A 16,540-nucleotide genomic window follows, 5' to 3' on the forward strand; every position below is an offset into this window, starting at 1 on the left:
ATGGAGTTAACTGCTGCAGACAGCTCATAAGAAGGTATGCCAAGCTTTTGACCAGTGTACCATGTTCAAAAAGATCCATAAATCCTTAAAATCTAACTACTTCACCTTTAGTCAAGTTTCATCTTTCCTTTCCTCTCTAAAGCATCTCCCCCCACCCAAGAAGTGAGTCACATAGCAATTTCCCCTTAGCGATGAATTTTCCTCTGCTTTGTCCCCCAGACAAAGACAAACACGAGGTCTCTGGCTTCCAATAACCACATGTTCTGGCACCATAGTAACCCAGGTGCACTATAGCCAGCACTTCATGACAATTAAATCAGGCAGGGCTGCACAAAACAATGTGAGGCAAACACAACCAGGAGTAAACCCAACAGGTGATTTCTATTAAGAAAGACACTCACAACAGAAATTTAAAGTGACAGCTCAGAATAAAAAAAGCAACAGCCCCTCCCATAGAACCAGTTAGCTAACAACACATGAATGAAATTACAGATCATTTTTGACATAGAATCCACAATATTGAAAGTTTACCAGAGGCTTCAGGAAGCTGCCAGGCCAATAGGGAATCCTTTTATAACAGGTGAAGAGATATGTGTGGCAACAATCTCTATTCCCCTTCAACATATTCTACTATTCCACACTTGACTCTTCAACTATGATTGTAGAGTTGCTGTTATTCCTTTTGAGGCAAGGAGATTTTCACAACTATGACTAAAGTTTGCTTCCTTGACTACCCCCTTCTACTATTCATCAAGGAGTATCACCTAAACAAGGCCATACTTTCCCTTGATTCTAAATATATGCATTTTTAATCTACACATTTAAGTAGTATAACAACCCACAAGGGAAGGAAATCAAATTACACACCATGCAAAGAAAGCTCAGAAAGTCCTGATTACTGATTAGAGAGAGAAAGTGTTTGATCGAATTGCAGAACTTTATGAAATGGCAAAATAGATCATAATAGTTAAGGGCTTATTACCATAGTGCTGCTCTCAGGGAAATGAAACCCATCAATGTACATTTTAATTAAAGCATGAAGTATTTTAAGTGAACTCTACAAACCACTTAGTCAGCAATTTCCCCACCCCTTTGTTTTTGTGGAAACAAACAAACAAAAAATAGAGTGATTTATTTGGCTGAAAATTGTTTATTGTCTAGAGACTAACCAAATGGGTCATTTATAGGGAATTTCTTGGAGTACCAAAGCCTTTATATATACTGATGGGGTGTTAGGACATTTGATGAATTTCATTTGAATTAAGAATAACCTAACCCTCACTGCCTATGTAATTTTGGGCAAGTTCCTTTCTGGAATTCTGTTTCTTCATATTTAAAATGACAGATTAGAGTGGGTAACTACTATGGTTCTTTCTAGCTCTATATAATTCTTTAATCCTGAAAAGTAAATATCAGTGAGTAACTTGAACATCTCAGCTCTCATGGCCTATTTCTGGAATAAACCATTTAGGACAGGCATTGTACAATGGATGTGTTACTGTGGATAACCACAAGGAATTATAGGCAGCTAGAAAATGATTGATTATCCTATAGCTATTGAAAGCTAATGCATATATTGTATATCAATTTAAATAGAATGTAAATCACCATTCTGACAAAGATTTTCACAGACCAGTAAGGTAAAACCCTGACATTTTAAACTAATCAAGTAAGAGGCAAAGCTGTTTAAAGATTACCTTTGGTGGTGGTGGGGTAAGTAGTGGTGGTCTGTGAACAATAACTCTGCTCCTAGCTGTTTGTGGGTTATACCTGGAGGTCAGCAAGTTTAAACACAATGACCTCTTTCTTAGGATAATAGCAAGGAATCTAGTTTCAAAATAAACTCAGTTATTTTATTGGACCCTCACACAGAGATTTTCAGTTGCAATGAGGCCTTCTGCCTGGCATTCTGCTTTCTAGATAATTGGACAAACTCGTTGCATTGAATACTGTCATCCTGCTTTGGAGGGAAAGGGAAAATGGCGTTCTATCACACACTGGTCTCCTGATTTCAGGGGAAAGTGATAAAGGCCATCCATCAGCTCCCCAAATTGGTCTTCTCACATAAGATGCCTTAGGCCTTGAGAAGACTCTACCATCAGGCCAGACTAATAGTGAGGTTGATGACTTACCTGAACATATTCCTCAATGTATAACAAATTTCCATCAAGTCAGAAACTTCCCTTCTCAGTGATTCTGAACCCCTATTTGTTACCATTAAATCCTGTTATTGATCACCTACTGCCCACCTTCTTATTCCTATTCCTCTCATTCTCTGCACCCACCTCCCCACATCCCACTGTAAAGCTACCCAGTTATTCCACTGTATTCTCTGGAAAGTCTGCTCCATAGGTAATAAACTAGCTTTCATCTATCTCTTTTCCTTTCCCATTTCTCACATTTTCTGACTCTGACTGAAACCTGGATCTTTCCTGTTGACACAGCCTTCCTCACCAATATTTCTAGCACTGATTGGCAGTTCACTCATTTCATTGACTCAGAGCACAGGAGTTGGGATACTTTTTGTTCCTTATTGCCATGTCCAGATTCTCCCTTTACCACCATCAATCAATATCGTCTCTTCTTTAAGGCAATCAAGTGGTACAGTGGACAGAATACTGGGCCTGGAGTCAGGAACACCTGAGTTCAAATCTGGCCTCAGACATTTACTAGCTATGTGACCCTGGGCAGATAGCTTTGTTATTTTAAAATATTTTTTATTTTTATTTTCAGTTCCAAATTCTTCCCTCCCTCTAACTATTCCCTACCCAATGATAATGAAAGTAATATAAAAACATTATACATATGAAGTCATGCAAAACATTGACACATTAGCCATGCTGGGGAGTGGTGAAAAGCAAGAAAAATAAAGTGAAAAAACATGCTTCAATCTTTATTCATAGTTTATCAGTTCTCTCCCTGGATGGAGCTGGGCCTTAGATCAGGAAGAGTTGAATTCAATTCAATCTTAAACACTTACAAGCTGTCTTGAGTCCTTTAGAATTTTTGTAGATAGTTGTATTGATCTGAGTAGCTAATTCTTTCACAATTGGTAATTGTTACAATTTTGCTGTTACTGTGTGCAATGTTCTCCTAGTTCTATTCACTTCACTTTGCATCAATTCATCTAAGCCTTCCCAGGTTTTCTGAAACCATTTTTTATAGCAAAATAGCATTCCATCACAATCACATACTAGAACTTGTTTAACCATTACCCAATTGCTGGGCATCCCCTGAGTTTCCAATTCTTTGTCACAACAAATAGAGTTGCGCAAACTATTATTATTTATTTGTATTAACTACCCAATCAAAATTCTGGTAGCAAATGTATACCAATATCTAGGACATTCTCCTTTCTTCATAGTCTTTATTCAATGTAAATATTGATATTCCTTCAAATTTTCTAACCTCCAAATTCCTCAACTTACTAATTTCCTATGATTTACTCTTCTACCAGCTACACACAGAGAATGTCATGCCTTTGATCTTGCCATAATCCACAAAATCACTAACTTCATTTTTTTATATAATTTGAAATTCTTTTATCTGCTGTCATTCCAACTCTCCCTCTGCCAGAATATTCTCCTTTCTCATCTCAACATTCTGGCTTTCTTCGAGTCACAAAATCCCACTTTCTGCAAGAAGCCTTTTCAGTTCTCCTTAACGCTAATACCTTCCTTCTTATTGATTATCTCCAACCTTGCATGTAATTTATTTGTACATTATTGTTTTCATATTCTCACTTTCCTTTAACTGCAGACTCCTTGAGCACAGGGACTCTCTTTTGGCTTTTATTTTTGTATCACCATTGCAGATGCTCAATAAATGCTTATTGACTGTCTAACATGATAAGTTGGAGCTAGGTTGGGTAATGAGTATTAATGACAACACCTGAATAAAAGCATAGAAAGCTTAAGAGCAGAATCAAGAGGCAATGTGCTTTAGTAAGAAGAACACTGGGTTTTGAAAAGATCAGTCTAGAAACTACAAATATATTCTTTCAAGCCTATGTGACCCTGCAGACGTCAGTTCTCCTATCTTGGAATCTATAAATGCTTTTCCACCTGGAAAATTAAGGTGATGGATCTGACGATTTCTTCAAAAAATAATGATTTCATTGAAAATGAATGTTATTTTTAAAAATCGTATGTCAAACAAAAACAATAGTTAAGGTATGTGTAAAATAGCACACTTAATCTTAGTCCAGAAGATTGACAGTCAGATCACATGATTTCTAATGTCCCTTCCAGCTCCACACTAATTTATATTAGTGGGAGTATAAAGAAAGGAATTAGACACTGCCACAGAGAGAGGGCAAAGTTCAGGAGCTGAAGGAAGAGGGAAGTAAGAGAGAAAAGTATTTTCTAAATTATTTACTTCTGCTCATATGTGACTTTGATCATTAGAGTCTTCACCATTTAAAAAAAAAAAATATATATATATATATATATATATATATATATATATATATATATCTCATCCTTCTAAACATTTTTTATGGTTTATTTTACACAGAAATTATTTTTTTCTTGGAAAAAATATCAACATGTGTTGTGTTATTATTATTTAAATGTTTCCAGTTGACCATTTTTCACAGACCAAATCCCCAACAGAGCATAGTCAGCCTGCATAGCACTGGTATCATATGTTCCATCTGGTCCAAGCCTTGCAATCAGCAGGCCCCTATATGGAGCAGCAGCTGAAGCCTCCATATGGGCTTCAGGTGTAGCCCCAGGTAGAAAGCATTGCCGGGAACCAGTCTGGAGGCTTTGAGGCATGGATGGTTGCCGGGAGCTGCACATCAGAAGAAGATGGCAACCGCTGTGCTAGATTCAGAGGGCAAAAGGTGTTCTTGGCCACTAGGTCTGTGTGGGGTTCCAGAAACAGTTGGGGGTCAAAAAGCAATGTGGAACTGCAAATGTCAGTGGCAGATGTAACATCCAAATGTTGTCCAGAGAAGAAAAGAACAACTATTTAGAGAAAGCTCTTTATTCCTATTTCTTGTGCCCTTCCCTTAGGACATCAGGGTGACTTATTTTTTTTCTTCAAATGCCATCAAGGCAAAGAAAAATGTTCCCTTTAAAATCTTAAAGACAATGGCATTCTAGTTTCAACTTTTCTTAGATTTGTTCAGTGGCTTCAGTTATTTTCCTTCTAACATGACTGCTAACAGATAAAATTGGCCCTTTTACTTTGCATTTAATAATAATAACATAGACATAGCTACAATAGCTATGCATTTATGTAATGAATAGCTAGCATTTATATAGCACTTACTATGTAGCAGACACTGTGTTAGAAGATTTACGATTATTATTTCATTTGATTCTCACACAATCCTGGGAGACAGGTGCTATTATTTTCTCCCTTTTGCAAGTGAAAAAACTGAAGCAAAAAGAAGTTAAGTGACTTGCCCTACATCATACTGCTTGTAAGTTTCTGAGATTAAATTTGAATTCAATTCTTCCTGATTCTAGTCCCAGCCCTCTATCCACCATACCACTTGGATGTGTGTGTGTATTCTTAATGTCATCTTATTTATTGATCTATCTGAGGCTTCTTCCCAAAATAGAGAAGCTCTAACAACCAGGAATGGGAAAGAAGAGGAATTCTTCTAGAGTCAATCAGTTAAGAAGCATTTCTTAAGGCCTCCATATGCTAGTCGTTGTGTTAGGTGTTACGTATGGAAAGACCAAGCTGAAACAGATCAATTATATTGAGAGAGGAATAAAGACATATATATATCAAGTCAACACAAGTTATATGGGGTGGGGTAGGGCTAGCAGCTGGGGCAGAGGTTAGGGCAGTGGGGGAATCAGGAAAGGCTTTGTGTAGAAAGTCTCATTTCAAGAATTTTGAAGGAAATAATGGATTCTAAGAGGGAGAGGTGAGGAAAGAGTTCATTCTAATCATAAAAGATCAGCCAATACAAAAACATGAAAAGAGTAGATATAGCATCATATGTGAAAAACAGGAAGAAGTTTGGTTTAGCTAGACTGAAGAATCAGGAAAGAAAATTAGATAAAATAAAGTTGGAAAGTATGTTGAGGTCAGATTGATAAAGGCTTTAAAAGCTAAGCAGTCAAGTTTACATCTGATCTTAGATACGACAGGGAAATACTAGAGTTTATTGATTAGCATAAGCAGGCTTGAACTTTAGGAAAATTATCTCAGTAGCTATTTGGGGGATGAATATGAATTAATGACGGAAAATGGTTTGTGCATAATGCTGGACAAGTGGCTGCCCAACTAAACAACCTCATACATTCAAGTGCTAGAGGCTCTAACACTTACTTAAGACAGAAGCATGAGGGTGTTCTGCATGGAACCTCTGCCAAGAGAATTTATCATAGGCAGCTTCAGAATATCTGTCTTAATAATAATTACATGTGTCTATGAACCTGTGACAACATCATTATGGGTAATCTCTCTCTATAGATGAAGACTGGGACCTATCCATTCCTTTTCATTCCTTGTGATTCTTGTCTTTTGTGTTTTGTTTTCTCCATCTGCTCTCTATGGAATAGTTGCAACATACCTCAGCTTTTGTTTGAACTTTATTAAATTGTGTTCTGGATCCTGTTAGTAAATCAAGCTGGATCCTGTTAGTAAATTTAAATATATAACTATCTGTATGCTGGATTATTAACAACAGTATAATGTAGATGGTAGGTGTTTGTATAATAAACATAGACGTGTGTGTGTGTGTGTGTGTGTGTGCGTGCGTGTGTGTGTGTGTGTGTACTAATTGACAGAAAGAATACTGGACATGGAATTAAATGAACAAAGATCCAATACAGCCTTTGATTAATTGCTGCCTGTATGATCTTAAATTGAATCTTTGGAGGCCTTAGTTTCCTCAATTATAGAATGGGGGGGGGTGTTGTATAAAATGGTGTCTGTGGTCTCTTCCAGCTACAAATATGTGATATTTTGAATAAATGTACACTTACATGCATGCATGTATGTGTGCATGTATGTATATGGCTATAATAATGTAAAGTGCTTAGCATAGTGCTTGGCATATATTAAGTGCTTAATAAATGCTTATTCCCTTCCTTTCCCTACATATACATACAAATTGAAATGTTCATTTGCTTTTGACTGACTTTTGTCAGTCATCAATTACAAATTACAGTGAAGAACTTTGTGACTCTCAGTGATATTCAATACAATTTATGTGCACTTATAGTTATTGTCCTTCATTTTCAAAGAGGACCAAAATGACACATATAAAATATAATCATGTGTACACATATACATGCATACATGGATAATATAAAAGTGTAGGATAATACAATATGTACAGCATTTTCTAAAGCCATTTGCTCCGAATCTTACTTTTATTAGAGTGTTGTGTTGCAACTAGAAAGAAATTTAAGTGTTTTGTGGATGGCCCCAAACTTTTGCTCTGTTCTGGAAGGGGGTTTTCTTTGATCTTAATAATTTCTCAAAATCCTATATTCTTGAGTGATTAAAAAATCCTCAAAACAACTAATCTGTGAGGCAGGTAGTTCAAATATTAGCACTCTCACATGATGGAGACCCAGAAAAAGTGAAGTAACATTCCCAGGGTCACATCATAGCAGGTTTCAGAGCCGAGATTCAAATCCAGATCTGTTTTGACTACTGACTCAATGCTTTAACCACCAAGCACCACTGCTTCTCATCAGGACAGGCTTTCTGAACCAAAGGAGAACATTAAGAGGTTTCTTTTAGAAGACTTTTAGGGGGATAGACCAGGGGTTGGGGAACCTGTGGCCTCTGGGCCACACGTGTCCTTCTAGGTCTCCGGGTGCAGCCTTTTGACTGTGTCCAAGTTTTACAGAACAAATCCTTTTATTAAAAAGATTTGTTCTGTGAAGTTTAGATTCAGTCAGAAGACTTCACTTGAGAACCTAGAGGGTCACATGTGGCCTTGAGGCTGTGGCTTCCCCACCTTGGAATAGACCCCATAAGTCTGATACATTTAACTCTAAGCTCTGAAAGCAGGACATTTGAATGTCTTTTTGTTGCCTCCTTTGCTGATCTCAAGGAACTTAATAAAGCAGAATTTCTTGAATCAATCTAAGCACCTTCATATGGGCAAAGCCTCTTTGTACTTTGTATGCCTGCCTGCACTATGTTATTACTTTAAATATTAGGTTCCTATGAGACAAGTTAGATCAGCTCTGTTTATTTAATGGTGCCCAGTTCTTAGTCAATACTTTGCATGGAGAAATTTTCATAATTGATTCCTTTTATTGTACAGATTGGGAAGGAAGGACATTCCATTTTTTACTTAAAGGGAAGATGAAGAAGAAGTCTAAGAAAACAAAGTTAGAAATCAGACCTTTGAGGTATAGTAGAGGAAACAGAGTAGCCCAGAGGGAGAATGAGATGTTTTGGAAAGTAGTAAGCTACATGAAGCAGGAATGAAGGAGGAACAGTCCTTCCAGACCTCAGATTATATTATATCAGAGCAAGCCTTTTGGCATAGGTTAAGAAATATATGAATGGAACAACAGCAAAAAAGATAAATTCAACAGGCTAGATAACAGAGAATTAGAAATAATGGAACTCAATATTCCAATGTTCAATAAGGCTGAAAACGTAAATGTTCTAGGAACTCCCTGTTTAATAGGAACTGCTGGGAAAACTGGAAAGCAGTATGGAAGAAAATCAGCATAGACCTACATCTTAAACCATATTCAACAATATTTTTTTTTTAAAATGTTATCTGAATACTGAGGATCATAGTATAAGTACTTAGGTTCTAATGGGAGAATACAAAATCTAAAGGGGCAATAGGGGAGGCGGAGCCAAGATGGCTGAGTAAAGGCAGGTACTCCCTTGAGCTCTCCCCCAAACCCCTCCAAATACCATTAAAATGATTCTAAAGAAATTCTAGAACAGCAGAACCCATGAAAAGATGGAGTGAAACAAATTTTCAGCCCAAGACAACTTGGAAGTTCAGCAGGAAAGGTCTTTTGACCAGAGTAAGAATGGAGCATAGTCCATTGCAGGTCATGGCAGCACAATGCTGGCCCCAGCAAACCAGGAGCAGACCTTGGGAATGACTGAATCAGCAGTGGCAGTGGCAGCAGCTACTTCTGGATGGTGATTATTTCTTCTTTTTTAATTAGTTAATTAATTAATTTATTTTTGCTTTTCAACATTCACTTCCATAAACTTTTGAGTTTTAAATTTTCTCTACATCCTTCCCCTCCCTTCTCCCCAAGATGGCATGCAATCTGATATAGGCTTTGTATATATCTGCTTATTAAACATGTTTTCACATTAGTCATGTTGTAAACAAGAGTTAGAGCAATATGGGAGGAAACATGTGAAAGTAGAAACAAAACAAAACAAAACAAAAAAGAAAGCAAATAGTATGCTTTGATCTGCATTCAGACTCCATAGTGCTTTCTCTGCATGTGGATAGCATTTTCCATCATGAGTCTTTTGGAATTGTCCTAGATCATTGTATTGCTGAGAAGAGATAAGTCTATCAAAGATAGTCATCACACAATGTGGCTGTTACTGTGTGCAATGTTTTGTTTCTGCTCACATCACTCAGTATCAATCTCTATGTCTTTCCAGGTTTTTCTGAAGTCTGCCTGCTCATCGTTTCTTACAGCACAATAGTATTCAATTGAATTCATATACCAAATACCTTGTTAAGCTATTTCCCAATTGATGGACATCCTCTCAAATCCCAGTTCTTGGCCACCACAAAAAGAGCTGCTATAAATATTTTTGTACATGTGGGTCCTTTTCCCATTTGTATGATCTCTTTGGGATACAGCCCTAGAAGTGGTATTGCTGGGTCAAAGGGTATTCACAGTTTTATAGCCCTTTGGGCATAGCTCCAAATTGTTCTCTAGCATGGTTGGATCAGTTCACAACTCCACCAACAATGCATTAGTGTTCCCATTTTCCCACATCTTCTCCAGCATTTATCATTTTCCTGTTATGTCACGTTAGCCCATCTGACAGGTATGATGTTGTACCTCAGAGTTGTCCTGATTTTCATTTCTCTAATCAATAGTGATTTAGAGCATTTTCTCATATGATTATAGATGGTTTCAATTTCTTTATCTGGAAACTGTCTGTTCATATCCTTTGACCAATTATCAATTAGAGAATGACTCATATTCTTACTAATTCTACTTAGTTCTCTATATATTTTAGAAATGAGGCCCAGTTGTAAAAATTCTTTCCCAGTTTTCTGTTCCCTTACTACTCTTGGTTGCATTGGCTTTGTTTGTACAAAAACTTTTCAATTTAATGGAATAAAAATTTTCCATTTTGCATTTCATTATGTTCTCTATCTCTTGTTTGGTCATAAATTCTTCCATTCTTCATAAATCTGACAGATGAACTATTCCTTGCTCTCCCAATATGCTTATAGTATCAGCCTTTATAACTAAATGGTGTACCCATTTTGACTCTATTTTGGTATACGGTGTAAGATGTTGGTTTATACTCAGTTTTTACCATACTATTTTCCCAACAGTTTTTGTCAACTAATGAGTTCTTATCCCAGAAGCTGGGGTCTTTGGGTTTATCAAAGAGTAGATTACTATAGTCATTGATTACTGTGTCTTGTGTACCTAACCTATTTCACTGATCTACTATTCTATTTCTTAGAGGTTTTGTAATTGTAATTGTAATGTGTTTTTTAATTGTGTTCATATAGTTCCTGGGTTTGTTTTGGCAGGTAGACTCCCAAACATTTTATGACGTCTATAGTAACTTTAAGTGGAATTTCTCTATCTCTTGCTATTGAGTTTTGTTAGTAACATATATAGAAATGCTGATGATTTATGTGGGTTTATTTTATTTCCTGCAACTATGCTAAAATTGTTTATTATTTCAAACAGTTTTTACTTGATTCTCTAGGATTCTCTAAGTATATCATCTGCAAAGAGCGATAGTTTTGTTTTTCTTTGCCTATTCTAACAGCTTCAATTTATTTTTCTTCCCTTATTGCTAAAGCTAACTTTTGTAATATGATACTGAACAACTGTGGTGATAATGGACATCTTTTTTCATCTCTGGCCTTATTGGAAATGCTTCTAGCTTATCCCCATTACATATAATGCTTCCTGAAGGTTTTAGGTAGATGCCACTTACCGTTTTAAGGAAGACTCAATTTATTCCTATTCTCTCTAGTGTTTTTTAATAGGAATGGGTGTTGTATTTTGTCAAAAGCTTTTTCTGCATCTATTGAGATAATTATGTGGTTGCTGTTAGTTTTGTTGTTGACATGATCAACAATGCTGATAGTTTTCCTAATATTGAACCAGCCTTGCATTCCTGGTATAAATCCTACCTGGTCATAGTATATTAGTCTCATGATAAGTTGCTGTAGTCTTTTTGCTAACATTTCATTTCATTTCATTTCATTTCATTTCATTTCTTTCTTTCTTTCTTTTTCTTTCTTTCTTTCTTTCTTTCTTTCTTTCTTTCTTTCTTTCTTTCTTTCTTTCTTTCTTTCTTTCTTTCTTTCTTTCTTTCTTTCTTTCTTTTGCATCTATATTCATTAGACAGATTGGTCTGTCATTTTCTTTCTCTGTTTTTACTCTTCCCAGTTTAGGTAACAGTACCATATTTGTATCATAAAAAGAATTTGGTAGGACTCCTTCTTTGCCTATTTTCCCAAACAATTCTATTTAGTATTGGAACTAATTATTCTTTAAACATTTGATAGAATTCACTTGTCAATACATCTGGCCCTGAAGAATTTTTTCTAGGGAGTTCATTGATGGCTTGTTCAATTTCTTTTTCTGAAATTGGGTTATTTAAATATTTTACTTCCTCTTCTGTTAATCTGGGTAATTTATATTTTTGTAAATATTCATCCATTTCATTAAGATTGTCCATTTTTGTGGCATACAGTTGGGCAAAATAGTTCCTAATTATTGTTTTAATTTCCTCTTCACTGGTGGTGAATTCATCTTTTTTATTTTTGATAGTGATAATTTGTTTTCCTTCTTTCTTTTTTTCATTAAATTAATCAAAGGTTTATTTATTTTATTGGATTTTTCATAAAACTAGCTTTTAATTTTATTTCTTAGTTCAATAGTTTTCTTAATTTCAATTTTCTTAATTTCCCCTTTGATTTTCAGAATTTCTAATTTGGTATTTAATTGGGGATTTAATTTTTTCTTTTTCTAACTTTTTAGTTTCATGCCCAATTCATTGATCTCCTCTTTATTTTATTCATATAAACATTTAGTGATATAAAACTTCCCCTAAGAACTGCTTTTGCTACATCCCATAAGTTTTGATATGTTGTCTCATTATTGTCATTCTCTTGCATGAAGTTATTGATTGTTTCTATGATCCATTGTTTGACCTACTCATTCTTTAGGATTAGATCATTTAGTTTCCTATTAAATTTTAGTCTATCTTTCCATGGCCCTTTGTTATATATACTCTTTTGCATTCAATCATTTTTTTTTTTTTGGTGAGGCAATTGGGATTAAGGTGACTTGCCCAAGGTCACACAGCTAGTAAGTGTTATGTATCTGAGTCCAGATTTGAACTCAGGTCCTCCTGACCTCAGGGCCTGTGCTCTATCCACTGCACCACTTAGCCGCCCCTGCATTCAATCATTCTTTACAGTAACTTAGAACAATGGCCAAATACGCTTTGACCTAGCAATACCACTATTAGGTCTGTATCCCAAAAGAGACTGAAAAAAAGCAAAAGGAACCGTATGTACAAAATTATTTATAGTGGCTCTTTTGGGGGGGGTAAAGAATTGGAAATTGAGGGAATGTCCATCAATTGGGGAATGGATGAACAATTCGTGGTTTGTGATTATTATGGAATACTATTTTACTATAAGAAATGATGAACAGGATGCTCTCAGAAAAATCTGTAAAGACTAGCATGAACTGATGCAAAGTCAAATGTACTATGTACAACGTAACAGCAATATTGTAAGATGATCAGCTGTGAATGACTTCTCCATTCTCACAATGCAATGATCCAAGACAACTCTGAAGGACTTATGATAAAAAAAAATGCTATCCATCCCCAGAAAAAGAACTGGTGGTGTCTGAATACAGTTTGCACATTTTTTTTCAGTTTCCTTATTTTTCTTGAGTTTTTTTTTTTGCCTGCATTTTCTTTCACAACATGACTATTATGGCTATGTTTTGCATGACTACACATGTATAACCTATATCGAATTGTCTGCCTTGTCACTGAGGAGTGGGTGGGGAGGGAGAAAGGGAGAGAATTTGTAACTCAAAGTTTTAAAAACAAATGTTAAAAATGCTTTTATATGTAACTGGGGAAAATAAATTACTAAAATAATACAAAAAAAGATGTAATGGACAGTGGGAGATACAATGGGTGACATGTAAGTAGCTGGAGGCCCGGACCTTCAGTAATATAAGGCAAAATCTCTAGGGAATGGCAAGGCTGAGATGGAGCAGGATTGTCTTTCTCTAAAGTTTGGATTAAGAGGTAACTATAGCTGTTTACTTCTGCCTTAACAATTGATATTGGAAAGAGATTGTTAATCTACTCCCTTATGGCACCATTTAACTTCCCCATGGTTAAATCAAGTCTGAGTCTGTGACTCATTTGCAGTTTTCTTGGGACAGATACTAGAATAATTTGCCATTTCCTACTCCAGCTCATTTTACAAATGAGAAAACTGAGTCAAACAAGGGTAAGTGATTGTCCAGCTAGTAAGTGTCTGGGGTCAGATTTGAACTTGGATTTGAAATTGGATTACTTTCCTTATTTGTAATTCTATAACTCTACCATTGTCTTTATTCCCTCTAATTTTCTTTCAGACATGCACAGAGAATATAGACTTACACAAACTTATCAGTAACCTCTTTCTTTTTAAAATTTTTTATTTAACATTTTATTTTCCTCAATTACATGTAAAAACAATTTTTAACATTCATTTTCAAAGCTTTGAGTTCCAAATTTGCTCCCTTCCTCCTGCCTGACGCCCCCCCCCATTAAGAAGGCAAGCAATTTGATATAGGTTAAACATGTGTAGTCATATAAAACATATTTTTATATTAGTCATGTTGTAAAAGAAAACATAGACAAAAATCAAGAAAAACAACGAAAGTTTAAAAATGTGCTTTGATCTGTATTCAGACACCCTCAGTTCTTTGTCTGGGGATGGTTAGCATTTTTCATCATTAGTCCTTCAAAGCTGTCTTGGATCATTGTATCACTGAGAATAGCTAAGTCATTCATAGCTGATCATCTTACAATACTGCTGTTACTTTGTACACAGTACATTTTATTTACATCAGTTCATGTAAGTCTTTCCAGGTTTTTCTGAGGGCATCTTGCTTATCATGTGTTATAGCACAATAATATGTCATCATAATCATATTGCACAAACTATTCAGCTATTCTCCAATTGATGTTCATCCTCCCAATATCCAACTCACTGACAATAGAAAAGAATCACTATAAATATTTTTGTACATATAGGACATTTTTCCTTTTTAATCTTTTTTTGGGATACAGATCTATTAGTGGCACTGCTAGGTCAAAGAGTATGCATGATTTTTATAGTGAATATAATAGGCATGAGGTAGTGCCTCAGAATTATTTCAATTTGCATTCCTCTAGTCAATAGCAATTTAGAGCACCTTCTCATATTCCTATAAATAGCTTTGACTACTTCATCTGAAACCTGTTCAAATCTCTTGATCAATTATCAATTGAAGAATTGTTACTATTTCTATAAATTTGACTCAGCTCTCCATATATCTGAAAAATGAGGCCTTTATCAGTGAAGCTTGCTTTAATTTTTTTCACATTTATGATTGCTAAATACATATCTTTCCATCCTATTCCTCCCCCAGGTTATTTTATTCTTGCTCTTCTTTTACCCGTCCTCCTCAAAATAGTTTTGCTTCAGACTGCCCCCTTCTCCAATCTGCCCTCTCTTATATCACTCTCTTTTCTTATCCCCTTCTCCTCCTATTTCTACACCCACTTTAATGTGTATGTTATTCTCTCTTTGACCCAATTCTGATGAGAGTAAGGTTCACTCACTCCCCACCATTTCTTACATCTTCCCCTCCATTGTAAAGCCTTTTTCTTGCCTCTTTTACGTGAGATAATTTACCCCATTCTTACTCTCTCTTTGTTTTTCTACCAGTGCATTACTTTCTCACCCCTTAATTCTGTATTTTTAGATATCATCCCTTTCTATTCAACTCACACCTGTGCACTTTCTATATATGCTCCTAAATGCCCTAATAATGAGGAAGTTTTTATGAGCTAGAAGTATCATCTTCCCATGTACAAATGTACACTATTTAACCTTATTAAGTTCCTTATGATTTCCTTTTCCTGTTTACCTTTTTATGCTTCTCTTGAGTCTTGTATTTGAAAGTCAAATTTTCTATTCAGCTCTGGTCTTTTCATTGAGAATGTTTGAAAGTCCTCTATCTCATTGAATATCCATCCCCCCAGAAGGATTATACTCAGTTTTGCTGGGTAGGTGATTCTTGGTTGTAATCCTAGTTCCTTTGCCCTCTGGAATATCATATTCCAAGCCCTGTCATCTTTTAATGTAGACGCTGATAAATCTTGTGTTATCCTACCTGTGGCTCCCCAATACTTGAATCATTTCTTTCTAGTTCCTTGTGATATTTTCTTCTTGACCTGGGAGCTCTGGAATTTGGCTATAATATTTCTGGGAGTTTTCATTTTGGGAACCCTTTTGGTAGGGGAATGGTGGATTCTTTCAATGTCTATTTTACCCTCTGGTTCTAGAATATCAGGGCAGTTTTCCTTGATCATTTCTGAAAGATAATGTCTAGGCTCTTTTTTTTTTATCATGGTTTTCAGATAGTCCAAAAAATTTTAAATTCTCTCTCCTGGGTTTATTCTCCAGGTCAGTTGTTTTTCTATTGAGATATTTCACATCTTCTATTTTTCTTTCTTTTGGTTTTGTTTTTTATTGTTTCTTGATTTCTCATAAAGTCATTAGCTTACATTTGCTCTATTCTAATATTTAAGGAATTATTTTCTTCAGTGAGCTTTTGGACCTCCTTTTGCATTTGGCCAATTCTACCTTTTAAGATCTCTTTTTTTTTTTTAGTAAATTTTTGTGCATCATTTTCCATTTCACCAATTCTACTTCTGAAGGAATTCTTCTCCTCATGGCTTTTTGGACCTCTTTTGCCATTTGGCCTAGTCTGTTTTTTAAGGTGTTATTTTCTTTAGTATTTTTTTGGTTGTCCTTTACCAAGCTGTTGACTCATTTTTCATGATTGTTTTGTATCATGTTCATTTTCCTCTACCTCTCTTACTTGATTTTCAAAATTCTTTTTTGAGCTCTTCCATGGCCTGAGACCAATTGATAATTTTCTTGGAGGCTTTGGATGTTGGAACTTTGACTTTCTTATCTTCTTGTGCATGTGTGTGTGTGTGTGTGTGTGTGTGTGTGTGTGTGTGTGAGAGAGAGAGAGAGAGAGAGAGAGAGAGAGAGAGAGAGAGAGAGAGAGAGAGAGAGAGAGAGAGAGAGAGAGAGAGAGAGAAATGAGAAAGAAGA

Source organism: Phascolarctos cinereus, unplaced genomic scaffold, assembly GCF_003287225.1.
Source record: "Phascolarctos cinereus isolate Bilbo 61053 unplaced genomic scaffold, phaCin_HiC Scaffold_2;HRSCAF=192, whole genome shotgun sequence".
In the NCBI taxonomy this organism is placed as follows: domain Eukaryota; kingdom Metazoa; phylum Chordata; class Mammalia; order Diprotodontia; family Phascolarctidae; genus Phascolarctos; species Phascolarctos cinereus.